The sequence below is a fragment of the Rhinopithecus roxellana genome, chromosome 5 (assembly GCF_007565055.1).
Source record: "Rhinopithecus roxellana isolate Shanxi Qingling chromosome 5, ASM756505v1, whole genome shotgun sequence".
In the NCBI taxonomy this organism is placed as follows: Eukaryota; Metazoa; Chordata; class Mammalia; order Primates; family Cercopithecidae; genus Rhinopithecus; species Rhinopithecus roxellana.
The window spans coordinates 13,520,598-13,535,767 of record NC_044553.1 but is presented as its reverse complement, the minus strand read 5'-3'; positions in this window follow the sequence as shown (position 1 = coordinate 13,535,767).

Sequence of the window (15,170 nt, the reverse complement as noted above, 5' to 3'; positions counted from 1 at the left end):
TTCCTCATCTTAATAGGAAATGTTGGTATTTCTTTGTAATCATTTTAAGCATTACTAATGCCCCAGCAGACTGAAGTGGGGACCATTGGCAGGTGGAGAAAACTGACGATGGTGGAAATGAAATGTAATTTCTTCCACTGTAATTCTCCACAAGCTGTGTAAACTCTCCGCAGTTAAATAAACACTTTTAAAGACAAAGAGTTTATATTTTCATGCAAACACTGCTGGTAACAACTGCTCACTTTCACTCTTTTGGAGCTTTCCCAAACAGCGAGGAGATTTGCATTTTCTCTAATAGTCTCAGCAGTGTGCTTCCTGCCAAAAAGAGAGAGAAAATGAAAACCTTGCATTTCCCTGAATGCTGAGTAAAATCACACGACTATATTCCAGGTGGCCTAGTGGACAAATATGCAATTACTATTGTTATTTATTGAGTTATACGGCAAACTTCCCAAGCATTTGAACTTCATACACTACCAGGTAAAATGACGTCATTGCCTGCGTACCAATAGGAGAGACCTTAAGTCAATTTTTCACAATAGCCAGGGGACCACTGAACATTTCCCTAAATTGGAGTCAGTGGGAGAAAATCCTACACCTAGAGCCAGTGAAAATGTGAAAGAAATGCACATGCACAGAACGTGGACTTTCATTTCTGGAGGGCTGTAGCTTTCTAAGCTTTACAATTGTGTTAGGGAAATAGAACATCTAAAGAGAATAAATGTGGATATTTAATTTCTACTCAATCACATTCCTAAAATGAAGCCCTAAAGTTAGCAAAATGTAAAGGAGATATATGGATTATGAGTGACAGTGAATCTGCTGGCATCTTAATCTTGGGATTTCCAACCTCCAGAACTGTAAAAAATAATTGTTTGTTGTTTAAGCCACATAGTCTATGACATATTTGCTATAGCAACCTGAGCCAACTAAGACAAGTTTGATTGTATACAAGACGTCACGGTGGCTGGAAGGAAGAACCTGGAAAGTCTGCTTTGGGGGATGGCATTGGTAGGCATGCTAAAGAGCAAACAGTTGAAAAACATCTCATGGAGGGAAGGACATTCAGGTAGAAATGGCTGTGCAAAGCACAGACAGTTAAAATAGGGAATTCTAGGTCATTTGATACCCAGAGCATGGGGCAGAGAGGAAGGAGGAGAATCTATCTGGAGAGTTTATTCTCCAGGCAGTCCTGGTAAAGGATTCTGATCATGGCTCAACACGACCTGATTGGCAACTGTGAAGAATGCATTGGAGTGTGTTGCAGTCTGAGGCGGAACAATGAGAAAGATCAGCTAAGATCTGATTATCTGACATGAACACAAATTGTGTAACCCAGGGTGGAAGGAGAATAGTGGCCATCAAACTTTGCTGCATGTTATGTAGGTGATCTGTAAGTCTACAGGTTTAATGTAGTAAATCTTAGCATTTACTATGGTCTTACTCAGGGCTTTATCTCTGGTCTGAGCAACTGATGAGTTCTCAAGTGTGTGAGTGATCTCTTTAAGACCCACCTCCAGAGCCACCTCTTCCTCCATAAAGCCTGCCTTGGGCCGAATTGATTTCCACCTCCACAGTGCCTCCCCCCATGCCTCAGGTACACCTCGGTTACAGCACTTGCCTTGCTGGACTGTAAGTGCTTCTCTCCATGCGTGGCTTCTCTGCTAGCACACAAGCTCCATGAGATCAGGGGCTACAACTTATCTCTGCATACCCAAAGCTGGACAGTGGTACCCAGGACACAGCAGGGACTCTGAGGCTTACTGATGGAATGAAAGCAGCCCCAATTAATCAGCAATGTAGATCCACGTGTCTCTGTACTCATCAGGGAAGGACAGGGTGAAGAACTGCAGAAAGGACCTCTGTTTCTCCAGCTTTATTTGCTGTATTGATGATGGGGAGGTGAAGTGAAGGAAAAGTTTTATGTGCAGAAGATGAGAAACAAGCATACTTGCAAAGAAAGAAAACATGTTTTCAAGCATTTCAGATTCAATTAGTGGCCTCCGGTTGAGTTAAACAAGAGAAAGCAACAAGGGGAGAACCAAAAAACAGGTACTTGACAGATTTCCTTTAATGCTTTTCCTGTCCCTTGATGTATTGTCTTCTTGTGGAATTATCAATATTGTGTGTATACAGGGAGAAAAGCATCATCTTCAAATTGTAATGAATCTAAAATGAAAACAAGCCACACAGTTGGCCAACACTGCTTTAAAATTGCACATCAAGAACACTCCCAGTGACAAACACTTTCAAGGCAAACAAACCAAACAGAAATTAAAAAATCTCTGTGGGGTATAAATATGTAATTACACTCACACAGGGAGCATTTTATCAGGTAAACCATCCCACTTTGTTAATTGAAATGCTCTAGCACTGGGCTTTTTTGACAAAGCGTCTGAATATGTATGTATATGGTGTAGACACGCTGTTTCACCGCAGCTCTTCCTAGCTGGGGTGAACAGCCTCAAAGCCATTTTTCCGTGCAGCTGGCAGGTCAGTTCTCTAAGCCTTCCTTTTGTTTGTTTGCTTCTATTTCCATCTAGCTGAATGTCACCAGGATGCAAACTGGTTTGGAATTCTAAATATCTGTCCAAAACACAGCTATTTTAAAATTAGGACTAATACTTGACTTTTATATAACATTTAAAATGCATAGATAAGCAATTCTCTTTGGTAATTTAAAAATGTTGGAACAACCAAAAACAGAGATGTTCTAAGAACGTACATTGGTATGGCATGGTGGAAGAATGTCCTGAATTCGACTTCAGACTCTGCCTCTGACTATGGCCGTAGGTCACATTAAAACATTGCTGCCTTAGTTTTCTCATCTAAACTGAAAGTTATTCTATGAGTGCTAAAAATTCCTTTTTACTCCAGCAAATCCTACATTATCTCATAGTACTGCATTTGCTTGAGAGTTTTTTGAGCAGTTGGATCATGAATTCAAGGACATCTTTGTTAAACGTTTGGAAAGTTGCTCAAATGAGGCTTCATCTCCCTCCTCTGGTGTGTTTAGGGCTGTGGCCTTTCTTCAGGCCCTGGCATGGCCAGTGCTGAGCCACAGGCCTCAGAGTCACTACTCTAGACTTCTGGGTGATCTCAGTGTCCTACCTATGAACATACTGCAGAGGTCTGTTCTGCGATGGGAGAGGCACAGGGTGGTGTCTGGGGGGTGTCAGAGTAGAAATCCAAGTTCCAACATATGGATCTCATAGTGTAGGTGGAACTCACTCTGGATTCTCTAGCCCTCCAGTCCTAATGTTCCCTAGAGCTTCTGTGTAAATGACCACAAATTGGATGGTATAGAAACTTATTCTTTCTAACTGAAACATTCTTTCTCAATTCTGGAGGCTCGATGTCTGAAGTCAAGGGGGCAGCAGGGCCATGCTTTCTTTAAAAGCTCAGGTGAGATTCTGTTCCTGGCCTCTCCCAGCTTCCGTGGCTCCAGGCATTCTATGGCTTACAGCTGTATCACTCGCATCTCTGTTGACGTGGTCACTCACTGCCTCTTCTGCCTTTCTGTGTTTTCTTTTCTTATAAGAATACTTATTGGATTTAGGGCCCACTTTGGTAATCTAGTATGATCTCCTCTCAAGATCTTTAACTTACCTACACCTGCAAAGATCCCTTTTTCAATCTTAGTAAGGTAAGATTCACAAGTGCCAGGGATTTGGATGTGGACGTATCTGTTTAGGGGCATCATTCAGCTCTGTACACCTAATCTCTGTCCCAAGACTTCTAAACAGTAGCATAGAAAGTCTGGCTCTAGTTATTAAAGGCATATATAAATTATTCTCATATTATTTACCACCAAATCACCTTAGCCTCTACCTTGTTTATGAGGACCCACTGGAAAGTAGCAGGAATAAGACATGAATGCCTTTGAAATTTAATGAGGTGAGAGGACACATGGGTACTGAGTCTGGTGTTAAGCACTTCTGATCTCTGCTAGCCACCATGGGTACCACAAAGATGTCTAAGAGATGGCCCTGTCCTTCAATAATTCACAATGCAATACAATGAACAGGCATCAGAACCAGAGATACGGGGGGAAAGCAAAGTGAGATCTATTTCTAATGGGGTAAGCCAGCAACTAGGTCCTCCCTCCCTACCCTAGTTGTCAAATATTTCTTCTAAAACACTCTTCCCAGGCTGGGGGAGTGGAGAGGCAGCTAAAACATGTCTTCTATAAAGATAATTCCATCAGATCCTGTCACAAGTAAGGTCCTTTGAGGAGCAGACTCTGAAATGGAGATGAATACACGGCATGTTTATTAGGAGTGCTTTGGGGATCAACAACCGTGGAAAGGGAAGGGTGAGGACTGGGCAAGTGGGAGAAGTTAGGCTGTGATACAGTCTCCATCAATGTCTCAGGTGACCTCTTAGGAGCTCTGGAGTGAAGATGGTTCTTCAGAGTGGTGCTTAGATGGGCCAGGACCTATGAACCACACATCAATCAATTTGATATGAGGTGTCCTGTGTAGAGAAGCTCTCTTCAGCCAGGATCTTCCCAGAGAGGCTGACAGCCAAGGGCACTGTGCCAACAAAACCCCAGCAGCTGGGAGAAGAGGTTCTTCAGTGCTGAAGGAGGATCTGGGCTGGCACATCACAGCATCCAATTCAGATCCTTGCTCAGGCTGAACCAAATTCCATGTCACTATTCCACAAACTTCACATTTTTTGAAGATGAATCCTACCCAAAATGTTGAGCCTATCTAGATAGGTTCCTCTGTCTGGTTACATTCATCAATTTATTAAACGAGAAGAGAGCATGACCTGTGCTGTAAAACAGGGCTATGACCAGTCAAAGGCATTCAAGGCAAAAAGAAGCTTGGTCTTTAAAAATTCTCATTGCACATATCCAAGGCATTGCCAGTTCCGCTAGGTGGGGTGATGGGACAATGCCTTCAGGTGCCTCCACAATTGGACATTACTTTCATCGTGTGTTACTCTCTCTAGACAAATGCACACACAACTGGAAAATTCTCTCAACCTGGAGAGAAGGAGGGACATTTGAGTAACTAGTTCTGTCTCTGTGTCAGTTTATACCCCAGGAACATGGGGTGTAAGGTCAGGTGGACACACAGTAAACATTAATCTCTTTTACCCACTATCTCTTATCCTCATTTTGTGGAAGCAGCTTTTCCTGCTTCTCCCAGTTTTCCAAAATAAGCCCCGAGGCCTTGACATTTCTAGTTTGTTTGTTTAGAGATGTGGTCCACCTCTGTCTCCCAGAGCTGGAGTGCAGTGGCACATTCATAGCTCACTGCAGTCTCAAACCCTTGGGCTTAAGCAATCCTCCAACCTCAGCCTCCCAAGTAGCTGGGATTATAGAAGTGAGCCTGCTAGTTTTTTATTTTGTGACATATCTGGCTACAGAGTCTGCACTCTTCCAGAACAATCTGTGTACTCATTGTTTACCAGACTATCGGGCTCCATATCCCGGCTGGAGGATTTATCCACCAAGTGCTCCTGGGCAAATTACCTCACCCCTCTGTGATATGGTTTGTTCTTGTAAAATAGTCATAATAATAATCGTGGATAATATATATAACTGACATATATATGCTATACCTATAATGTGCATATTATTGATATATATACACATGAAATATGTATGTGTGTATATATAGTTATATATTAACGGATATTAATATGTTGATAAACAGCACTATTCTTGGCTCAAAGTAAGTGCCCAATGTTAGCCATTATTAATATCATTTCATTTTCATAATCACCAAGGTGTCCTCAGGTGTCTTCCTCTATGAGGCTGACAGTAAAGGTTCCAGTCTTCTCATCTTTGCTCACTCTTTATCATGACCTCTTCTTGAGCTCTCTCTTCCACCCTCCTTGGTGGAGACTCCCTGACCCCACCACCATACAGCCATCTTTCCCATCTCTGCACTCCTATAGGACTTTTCTCCTGGATGCCAGACCTTGCCTTCTGTGTTGCGTCATTAGTCATCATGCCACATGTGTGTTTTTGGTGTATCCAGTATAAGGTGAGTTGCTCATTGTCAGGTTGAAAATTGAGATCAAATATTGTCAGTGATGAGCTGAGACTCATAATACTGAGGTGAGTATAAAAGAATAGGTGGCTGTTTGCAATAAGTTCAAGTCCCCCTGCCTAGATGAATTCTATGTCAATTGCTCTGTTTTCTAGTCGTTTCCTTCCTTGCTTTTCCCACCATAGTGTCCTACCTGCTGGACAAAATTCCCAGAAACTCCTTCCCTCCTTCCTTCTTTAGGTTCCTTTCCCCTCCTGCTCCTCCACCCCTCCTTCATTTCTTTCTTTTGTAAATATTTATTGTTCAACTTTCATGCACAGAGCACAGGAGATCCTTTGGTGAGTAGGCTGAGTAGGGTCCTTGTCCTCCGGGTATTTACAGTTCAACAGGGAAGACAAAAGTAGGCAAGTGTGGTATGACATGGATGTTGATAAGGAAGTTTGGGAAACCATAGAAGTACACAACTGGGACACTGCTCCTCCCAGGGGAGGGAGAATTTCTCAGGAAAAACCTCAGGCTGTATAATGAAAACAAGAAATGTGAAAAACTAGAGGCATCGTAGGTGGAGATAAAAGACTCCTCCAACATCTTCCCTTTTCCTATTCTTGACCTTTTTCTCCACAGCTTTGGACTGAGTGGTACCTGCCTTTAGCTCATTCAACAAATATCCACGGAATGACTGTTGTGTGTCAGACACTACACAACGAGCAGAGACACAACAGTGAATAAGACAGAAACAGCTCCCTGCCCTCATGGAGCTAACGGTTCTATCCTAGGCCGGCCTGAATTTGGTGATGTGTAGGACAGTGTATGAGTTCTAGGCATTTCACATGTATTATGTTATTTAATCCTTGTGATAGCCCTCTGTGGTAAGTACTATCATTGTCTTTGTTTTATTGATAAGAAAAATGTGGCACAAAGAGGACAAATAACTTACTCAAGGTTCAATAGCTAGTTCGAACCTGGACTGTGCCACTAATAGCTGTGCAGCCTTGGCCAAGTTACTTAATCTTTACAACAACCTTATAAGATAGGGTCTATTCTTATCCACATTTTATAGGTGAGACAACTGAGGCACAGAGAGATTAATCCATCAGAACACTTAGCATCATGCCAAATGATGGGTGCCATTATTATTATTATTATTATTGAGGAAAAAGGTAGGAGAATGGAGAAGTTCCAGAAGCCTGGAGATGAGCAAATTTGGTTCCATTTTTAATAAGTGTATGATTCTACCAACTGTAATCTGATGAGCTGACACAGGTACTGAGTAAGATTCTATTACAGGTGGTTGAAAGAATTATTTGTGAGTCATTAAAAAGGTAGCGTAGGGCACTTGCATTCACAAAGAGCAAGTTCTCTCCTCTAACTCTTTCTCACATTGCATTAAATATGTTAGGTAGACATGTCTTAATAGCAGCATATAAAGTAAACCATAGGGATTTTGTTTGACAATAGGCACAATGTATTTAGTCTGCTTGGCTTGTCATAAAAAAAATCACAGACTGGGTGACTTAAATGACAGACATTTATTTTCTCACAGTTCTAGAAGTCCATCATCAAGGTGTTGGAGAGTTTGGTTTCTGGCAAGGGCTATTCTCTTGGCTTGCAGATGGCCAACTTCCTTTTTTTTTTTTTTTTGAGATGGAGTCTCGCTCTGTCGCCCAGGCTGGAGTGTAGTGGCGTGATCTCGGCTCACTGCAAGCTCCGCCTCCTGAGTTCATGCCATTCTCCTGCCTCAGCCTCCTGACTAGCTGGGACTACAGGCGCCTGCCACCACGCCCAGCTAATTTTTTGTGTTTTTAGTAGAGACGGGGTTTCACCATGTTAACCAGGATGGTCTCAATCTCCTGACCTCATGATCCACCTGCCTCGGCCTCCCAAAGTGCTGGGATTACAGGCGTGAACCACCACACCCGGCCACAGATGGCCAGCTTCTTGTTGCATCTTCACATGTCCTTTCCTTTGTGCACATGTAGAGAGAAAGAGAAAAAGAGAGCTTCTTTTTATAAGAATAGCAATCCTATTGGATTATGGCCCAACCCTAATGTCTTTATTTAATCTTAATTACCTTCATGTAGAACCTATCCCAAAATACAGTCATGTTGGGGGATAGGACTTCAACCTATGAATTTTGGAGGGACATAATTTAGTTCATAATATTCCACTTCTAGTCCCACAAAATTCATGTCCTGCTCACATGCAAAATACAGCCACCTCATCCCAACAGCCCCCAAAGTCTTAACCCGTTCTGACATCAATTTCAAGTCCGAAGTGTTATCCAGAGAGCATCTAAATCAGGTATGGGTGAGACCTGAGGTATGATCAATCCTGAGGCAATATTTCTCTCCAGATGTAAACCTGTGAAACCAAGTAAGTTGTGTGCTTTTTAATACAATAGTAGAATAGTTAGAAGATAGCCATTTGCATTCTAAAAGGGAGACATTGAAAAGAAGGAAAGGATGACAAGTTCCAAGCAAGTCTAAAATTTAGGAAGGCAAATCTCATTAGATATTCAGGCTGGAGAACAATCCTCTGGCTGGATACTCTGCCTTCCAGGCCACTGGGACAGTGATATCACCCCCATGGCCCCAGGCAGTGGTCTGCTCCCACCCCTGAGGCTTTCTGTGGGGGCCGTCTGGCCTGCTGAAATGGAGAGGCCTCACCCTCTGAAACCATGGAGGAAGCACTCTTGCCCCATGGGCCTGTGGTGACAGTGGCAGCCTTGATGATGTCTGGATCACTTTTGGGGTCGTTTCTCTCTTTTCTTGAAGGATAAAGTATGTTTGCAGTTAAATAGCTTTATGGGCCAGGCGCGGAGGCTCATGCCTGTAATCCCAGCACTTTGGGAGACCAAGGCAGGTGGATCACTTGAGGTCAGTAGTTTGAGATCAGCCTAGCCAACATGGTAAAATCTTGTCTCTATTAAAAATACAAAAATTAGCCAGGTGTGGTGGCACACTCTTGTAATTCCTGGGAGGCAAAGGCAGGAGAATTGCTTGAACCTGGGAGGGAGGCAGAGGTTACCGTGAGCTGAGATTGTACCACTGCACTCCAGCCTGGGTGTCAGAGCAAGACTCTGTCTCAAAACAAACAAAAGAAAACAAAACCCAAATAACTTTATTATCTCATCCTGTAGGATCCCAGAAGTTCAACAGCCGTCCTTCATTCCATCCTTTTTTTCTCTCTGTCTGCTTTAGTCTCAGCTTGCAGTGTTTCTGCTGTTATCATCCCATCTACATCTCTGACTTTTGTTGAGATGACTGATTAAATCTGTGCTTCACATCCAAACCAATTTCCTATCAAAGGGTTGCTCAGCCTCACTTGCAATGTTCTCTTCAAAAGTTATCTTCTCTTCCTAAGTTCTCTGTTTTTTGTTTTTTGGGTTTTTTTTTTTTTTTTTTTTTTTTTGCAATATAAGGAGGCTGAGCATTTTCCAAATCTCCAAGTCTAGTTTCTTTTTGCTTAACAATTCCTTCAATGTATCTCTCCCCTCTCATATTTTACTATAAGTGGTAAGGGGAAACCATGCTGCTACTTCAAAACTTTGCGTAGGCATCTTAGTTAAATATCAGTTTCATCACCCACAAGTTCCACCTCCCACAAAACCCTAGAACAACGGCCCTGATGTTTTTGGCACCAGGAACCAGGTTCATGAAGACTCTTTTTCCACAGACTGAGGGGTTGGGGAGGGTTTGGGATGAAACTGTTTCACCTCAGATCATCAGGCACTGATTAGATTCTCATAAGGAGTGTACAACTAAATCCCTCACATGCTCAGGTCACAATAGGGTCTGTGCTCCTATGAGAATCTAATACCACTGCTGATCTGGCAAGAGGCAGAGCTCAGGTAGCAATGCTTACTTGCCTGCCACACACCTCCCACTGTGCAGCCTAGTTCCTAACAGGCCACAGACTGGTACCAGTCTGCAGCCCAGGGACTGGGAACCCCTACTCCGGAACACATTTCAGCCAAGTTCTTTAACACTTTATAACAACAATCACCTTTTCTCAGTTTCTGATAACCTATTTTTCATTTTGGTCTGAGACCTCACCAGAATGGCCTTTAACATCCATATTTCTACCAACATTCTGTTCACAATGATATATGTAAAGCTGAATGAACCTTGAACAATGCAGGGGTTGGGGCACCAACCCCCCCGCCCGCCATGTAGTCAAAACTCTGTATAACTTTTCACTCTCCCAAAACTTTACTAATAGCCTACTGTTGACCAGAAGCCTCACCAATAACATAAACAGTTGATTGACACATATTTTGTAAGTTAAATGTATTATATACTTGTATTCTTACAATAAAGTAATGTAGAGAAAAGAAAATGTTAAGAAAATCATAAGGAAGAGAAGCTGTATTTACTATTCATTCAGTGAAAGTGGATCATCATAAAGGTTTTCATCCTCATCATCTTCCCACCGAATAGGCTGTGGAGGAGGAGGAAGAGGAGGGATTGGTCTTACTGTCTCAGGAGTGGCAGAGGCAGAAGAACATCTGCATAGAAGTGGACACAAATAAAACCTATGTTATTCGAGGGTTAGCTGTACTTTCTAAGATAATAGAGGATTTTCCTATAGCTCTCCGCTTTTCTTTCTGAGGCCTCATTAGAGTCCTGTAATATCACCTTTAGTATCCATATATATAGTATCCATATGTATATGGATATATATATTTTTAGTATCCATATATATGGATATATTATATATTATATATATATATATATTTAAACCAATAATCCCTTCAAGGCAATCTAGCCTTTTTCTAACACCACCTCAAAACTCTTTGGTATAGTCCTGTAACCCAGTTCCAAAGCCACTTCCATATTTTTAGGTTTTTGTTATAGCAGTCCCCATACTTCACAGTACCACACTCTGAATCAACCTGCTGACTCTGCCATAACCAAATACCACAGACTAGATGACTTAAACAGCAGACACTTATTTTCTCACAGTTCTGGAGGCTAGAAGTCTATAATCAGGGGGCCAGAAAATTTGGTTTCTGGTAGTGGCTCTCTTCCTGGCTTGCGGAGGGTCACACCTTCTTCCTGAGTGCATTATGCACAGGTAGAGAGAGAGAAAGCTTGGTCGCTCTTCCTCTCCTTATAAAGGCACCAGTCCTATTAAGTTAGGGTCCTACCCTTATGACCTCATTTAAACTTAATCATCCTTGTAGGTCCTATTTCAAAATCAGTCACATTGGGTGTTAGAGCTTCAACAAGGGTATACCCTTGGAGGGGGACACAATTCCATTCATAACACACAACATGATAGTCATCAGTGTGACATAGCTACAGAAAACACAAACTCACCTTTAAAACATTGATATATTATGTTAGTAGAAGGATGGTGCTCTGAACACTGTATCTTATCTCATTTGACTATGGGTGCCTCACTTGAAAATGGGAAGGGAAAATAAACATTGAGCATATCCTACCTATGGTATCTTATTTAATCCTCGTGACAACCCTGTACATTGTCGGTATTACAGGTCCCACTTGAAAAACTTAGTGAGCAGTCTGTTACCTAAAATCACCCTGGATATCTTGCCAGGTTAGCCAGCTAAGTGAGTGGAGAAGCTGGGGTTTGAACCCCCCCAAAAAAGAATGATGGGAATATGGGGTCTTACTGAAAAGAGAAACTATGAGGAAAGGTTGGAGATATTGGATGGTTATTCTGGGAAAAGAGAATTTCAATAGGCTCATTTACTATGACTCCAGAAGATAATGCATAGATGAATTGGTGGAAATTACAGGGAAGAAGTTTTGGAATTAATATATACAGGTGGTCCTTCATATCTGCAGGTTCCTCACAGAGGGATGACAATGTGAAGGCGGCCATGACGTGACGGAGGCAGAGACTGGACCAATGCAGCAGAAAGTCAAGGAGCAATGAGGATTGACAGCCACCACCAGAAGCTAGAGAGTGGCAAGGAAGGATTCGGCCCAGATCTCAGAGGAAGCATGGCCCTGCCAGCACTTTGATTTTGGATGTGAAGCCTCCAGAACTGTGAGACAATACATTTCTGATATTGTCAGCCACACAGCTTGTGGCACTTTGTTATAGCAGCCCCAGGAAACTAATATGCTGTTGGCCCTTTGTATCCATGGGTTCCATATCTGGGAATTCAACCAACCATGGATCAAAAATATTGGGGGAGGCCGGGTGCCGTGGCTCACGCCTGTAATCCCAGCACGTTGGGAGGCCAAGATGGGCAGATCATAAAGTCAGGATATCGAGACCATCCTGGCTAACACGGTGAAACCTCGTCTCTACTAAAAATACAAAAAAAAAAAAAAAAAAAAAATTAGCCGGACGTGGTGGGACATGCCTGTAGCCCCAGCTACTTGGAAGGCTGAGGCAGGAGAATTGCTTGAACCTGGGAGTTGGAGGTTGCAGTGAGCCAAGATCATGGCACTGCACTCCAGTCTGGGTGACGGAGCGAGACTCCGTCTCAGAAAAAAAAAAAAATTGGGGTAAAATCAATGAAAAATAACAATACCCTGCAGATACTGAGGGATGCCTGTGTAAAAATTTGCTAAAATTTCCAACTCTCCAAAATAGAGCAGATCTTTTAGGCAGCGTATTATGGTGCTCTTTATTGGAGGTGTTCAAAAGTTTTGTTGGGGGAGACAACACAGTGAAAAGCATCAAATGAACTGAAATGGAGAGTGGGCTTAAATGTTCTCCACTCTTCCAGGTTTTATGAAATTTTCTGTTATTATAGAAGGAATTTCACAAGAGCAAATTTTGGAACATGAAATTCTGAATATTTTAACCTCTGGGCAATAGAGTACTTCAAAAAATGTATCTGGCACATAATTTTTGCTAATTGGCTTCTAAATGTTTTCTTATGTGAAGATGGAGTCAATTTAGTGGGAATCTATTTGAATTAAGTTATTAGAATAAAAAACTCATAAGAGCCATCTCTATTTATGACAGCTGGAAACTATATCCCAAGTATGCCCTTGTAATTACATTTAGAGTTGCTTATCTAGGGCACATCAAAGAATTAGATGCAAGTGGTCATTGCACTAATGAAATGCTTATCTTCCTCTGCTCATCAGACTGAAGAGCTTTTAGAAATGTCTATGTGGACTCTTCTTCCACTATTAATTAATTGAATGGATATCAGGCTCCCAAGCTCTGTTAAATGAAAAGAGAGACCTAGATTAATTCTGTTTCTATGTAATAAGTATGTTTGAAAGCAGAGAAAACAATTTCCAACATACTCATAAATAGATCCAGATTGAGATGCATGAAAGAATAATACTCCTTCGTCCAAAGATACCTATTTTATAAATAAGAAAGCAAAAATAAGGCTTGAGATCTTCTGGTGAACCTAAAATTAAACTTGCATCATTGCTCTTCCATTAAGTATTTTCCATAAATTTAAGATATGTGGGTTATGACAATTCTCCAGATATGCTTGCACTCCATTGTTTGGATTTCAAATGTGTTTGGGCCTGACAGCTCTTGGTTAAAATCTCTTGTGAGCCAAAAATACTTCTGGCTGCCATGCCCATCCCACCCATCCAAATGTTTCTGGCAAATACGCTCAATGGGCAAAAGCTAAAATCCCCCAAGAGCTCCTGGCCTGGGGAAACTTTTGCCAATACTTTATTTATCCTTAGTATCAAAAATAAATGCTCGCTTTAAAAAAGAAAGATCACAGCAAGTTTGCCCAGTTGGAGAATACTAGCAAATAAAACAAAACTTTAATGAAAATTGAAAGTGGTTGGACTACAAAAAGACATTCAGATGGAGTGAAAACATTTTAATTATTCAGAGGAACTTTTGACTTCCTATGACCTTTCAGGGTGCCTGGGACCTTGAGGCCCACTTTTGCTTTTCTTAGCCCTGCTTTATGTCTTAAAATTCCAGCTTCCGTTTTTGCCTTGTATCTCAAGCCTCCTCTTCCTGCCCATCAGCCTATTTCTTTATCTAAAAGAAGGCTTCAAGCAACTAGTCTAAGAAAACACTCTGCAGGGATTGCTCTGCATGGGTACTAATTATTTTAAGCCACATTTGTTTGTTATGTTTTACCTGCTGGGGTGAGCCTCACTTCCCATGCAAGCTGCCACAGGCCAGCTTTTGCTTGGAACCCAAACACGTGTTGATTCCACCATGACATGAAGACTCAGTGAGAGGAGCATATTGGGCTGTTTAGTGTTGCCATTGCATTACAAACCAAACATGATGTCAGCTTTTGACAATTTCCTTTGAAGAACTTAGCCGTTGACTGAACGTGGAGGGAAAAATTTATACTCAATTGAGTAACCTGATGCTGGCTAGAGAGCTGAGAATATCATTGACACGTGAAGAATTTGAATGATGCTGGAGGGCTCTGTGTTTTACTTTCAGAAATTCTCAGGTTGGGTCAAGTGTACAAGATGATTACTACCCAGTCAGGAGGCCAGGAAACCTCATATATACACGTCTGCAATTTGATAGGGAGACTCCAGGCATAATCTCTACAAACAAACTACTTCTTCAGAACTGTTGTGTGAAATGGCTTTTGTCTACTTTTCTTTTGGGATGATGGACTGAGTGACAAATCAATAATCACGCTGTTCTGTTTGTGGATGATGTCTGTGAAGTAAGTGACTGTGTTGTGATTTTTGAGGGGCTCTGAAACTTCATTTTGGTTCCAAGTCCCTGCAAAACATCTTCCTTTCTAATCCTGTGAGGCTCTGAAATACTTTGACAACTCTCAGGGTTAGAAGGAACCTCTGAGTACAAGGAGGAGCTGGTACCATTCCTTCTGAAACTATTCCAATCAATAGAAAAAGAGGGAATCCTCCCTAACTCATTTTATGAGGCCAACATCATCCTGATACCAAAGCCTGGCAGAGACACAACAAAAAAAGAGAATTTTAGACCAATATCCCTGATGAACATTGATGCAAAAATCCTCAATAAAATACTGGCAAACCGGATTCAGCAGCACATCAAAAAGCTTATCCACCATGATCAAGTGGGCTTCATCCCTGGGATGCAAGGCTGGTTCAACATTCGCAAATCAATAAACGTAATCCAGCATATAAACAGAACCAAAGACAAGAACCACATGATCATCTCAATAGATGCAGAAAAGGCTTTTGACAAAATTCAACAGCCCTTCATGCTAAAAACGCTCAATAAATTCGGTAT